Here is a 2,582-nt window from a genome sequence, read left to right as displayed (position 1 = left end):
CACGGAGGATGGGGAGTCCAAAGACTAAAGTGCAGAGATTTCCAGAGCAGAAGGCCTAGCACTGGGCCCTCTGAGAAGGAATGGGGCGGGTCCACCCACAGCTGCAGCTTTGGAACTGACGCTGACCATTATGAAGGAAGCCTGCAGGGCACAGCCCCCTTTCCCTGGGGCCCTGTTGATACCTCTGTCTGAGACTGTCCACTGTCAGCAGCTTCCCAAGGAAAGAAAGTTCTGGTTGGTAATGAATAGTGACCTCAGGGGCAGGAAGGTGGCAAGAGGGGAAACGGTGCATGTTCTAAAACCCGTGAACCCCAGGGTGCAAGAGCAGGGATGCATGAACAATCCAAAAGGCAGATTCTCTCCTGGGGAAGGTTTGGTGAAGCTCAGGATCCTCCCAGTGAGACCTGCTGGGAGTAGGCGCTCACTCCTCTGGGTTTGGGAGGAGCCCCGGAGTGGGAGCAGGGAGAGAGAAAGCCCAGGCTGGCAGTAGGGTGTGTAGGCCGGGGCAGCTAGAATTGGTTGATGACCTCGTATTCCGCAGGGTAGGTCTCCTCTGTCTCAGACAGCAGCTGCAGCACCTGCTCCTCCTTCTCGGTTGGGTTGTGGCCTGGCGCAGAAGGTTGGCTGCTGTGGCCAGGATTGAGGCTCCGCCAGCTCCTGCCACCAGGTGGAAACTGACAGCAAAGGTGCCATTCACCTGAGAACCATGGTACTTCTTATGCTGCTGCTACTGGGCCAGGCTGAGTTCGGAAGCCCAGTAGGAAAAGCCGATGAGGGTAGCACACTGCAGGGATATGAGGATGTGGGCACAGCGATGGGTGGCCTTCAGGGCTGGATGCTTGGGCCCAAAGGCATCACAAGGAACACAAGAGATGACACAGGATGCCCAGGGAGCAGACGGCGGCAATGAGCGCAGGAGCAACACTGTCTGGAGATTCATGCAGACACCTTTCAGCAGGTCCGGGTGCACAGGGCCCAGTACGTCGGAGACCCCCAGCTCCTGGGGGGAACACACGCCACCATGGATGTGCAACCAGTCAGGCTCGGCGAGGTCAGCTTACAGTGCTGTGATGGACAAGAGGCCAGGCAGGGCGAGGCCAGGCTACACTCCGGCTGCTGGGGCAGAGCACTATCTCCCGGGCTCCTCTGCCAACGCCCACCTAGTCCTGTGTCTCTGGGGGTGCATATGCCCTGAGCTGCCGCCTTTGCTCCTGGTCGCGGATGCTCGCTGACTTCTGGGGGGGCACGCAGAGTCTGCCAGTCAGCAGGCTCAGGGATGGCGCCGCTGGTCCCTGGGGCTCCTCAGCTGCCCCAGGCCGAGCATCCCAGGCCCTAAACCCACTGCCCCAAATAATTTTTATTTTATTTCAAAATTTAAAATTTCTTTTCTATCCATTCAGTCTCATATCTTATATTGCAAGAGAGTTGTTTTAACATGCTCTTGGCGTAAAGGATAAAAGAAGTTAAAAGATAAATACTTTTTAATGTACTTCTGGGCATTAAGAACATGAACAGTTCCCTAATACGTTAATTTGCTAGTAATTTTCTTCTGATGAAGACATGTGCTGGGGGCTGTGATCTCGAAACATGGCCATAGTAATGTGATGATTTCCATGAGCTATACATCAACATTAGCTTCATTGCATCCCAGTGACAATTTTCAAACTTGTTCTACACCCCAAAATACCCGGAACCTTTTGAACTCCCTTTGACAATAGTTATTCACCAGGTAACAATTCTCAAATGGGAGTGGGAGTGTGGCACATATTAAAATCTCTTGGAAGTGAGAGTTGAATTGCCTCACATGTCATTTTGCCTTAGAACATTTACTTCCAACACAATCTCTGATGTTCCTAATCAGGAGGATCTTGAAAGTATTGGTCCATTGCTCTGTAGTATTTCTATTTATAAGGCTTTGATATATATCTGTCTATCATCTATCTATAACCTATCCATTCATTCATTCAGAAAAATATGTTAGTCTCATGTTTCAAGTATCATACTATCAATTTAGAACACAGCGATTAATTTGACACAAGCCACAGTTTTTATAGGCTTTAGGAAAGAGATACTTGTAAATGAATAGTTAAGTTTTATGGAGCAGCAGTCAGCAGGTCTAGGGACTAAAGAAGGCTTTTTAGAGGAATTGATTTTTAATCTGAATTTTGAAGAGTGAGTGACTTCAGCACACAAAAACAGTGCAATAGATATTCCAAAAAGATGAGGAGAAAGGGAAAGGGCATCTAGAAAAGAGAGAGTATAAACATTTAGCAAATTATAGCTAATCCCAATTATAGCATCTGCAGTTCCTGTGGTAGAATATAAGACTAGGGAGATTAGTTGAGAGAAGAGCATCTTCTCACACCCAAGTGTGAACACAGTAAATCTAAAACGGGTTGCAGAATTTGTGTGATTCCAATGCAACCGGGAGTTGAAGAATCAAAACTTGGATTTATGGACCACTCCCATAGGTAATGGAAACACAATATATAAACATAGAGAATATGATCAAATAAGAATAAAGCATGATTCTTGCATTTAAGAGCCTCATATGGAATTCATTAAAATGAAATGTAAGTAAG

The 2,582-nt window shown here is 47.7% G+C and overlaps 1 pseudogene across 1 annotated transcript; it reads right to left on the bottom strand.

Annotated features, from left to right (window-relative positions):
• Window positions 1-204: 204 nt before the first annotated feature.
• LOC308520860 (transmembrane protein 127-like) lies at window positions 205-940 on the bottom strand (annotated as a pseudogene). The gene has a single exon. The product of its transcript is annotated as a transmembrane protein 127-like (transcript).
• Between the last annotated feature and the right edge of the window lie 1,642 nt (window positions 941-2,582).

Source organism: Myotis nattereri (genome assembly GCF_964212035.1).
Source record: "Myotis nattereri genome assembly, chromosome: 6".
NCBI classification, from domain to species: Eukaryota; Metazoa; Chordata; class Mammalia; order Chiroptera; family Vespertilionidae; genus Myotis; species Myotis nattereri.
This window is presented reverse-complemented; position numbering and strand designations above follow the sequence as displayed.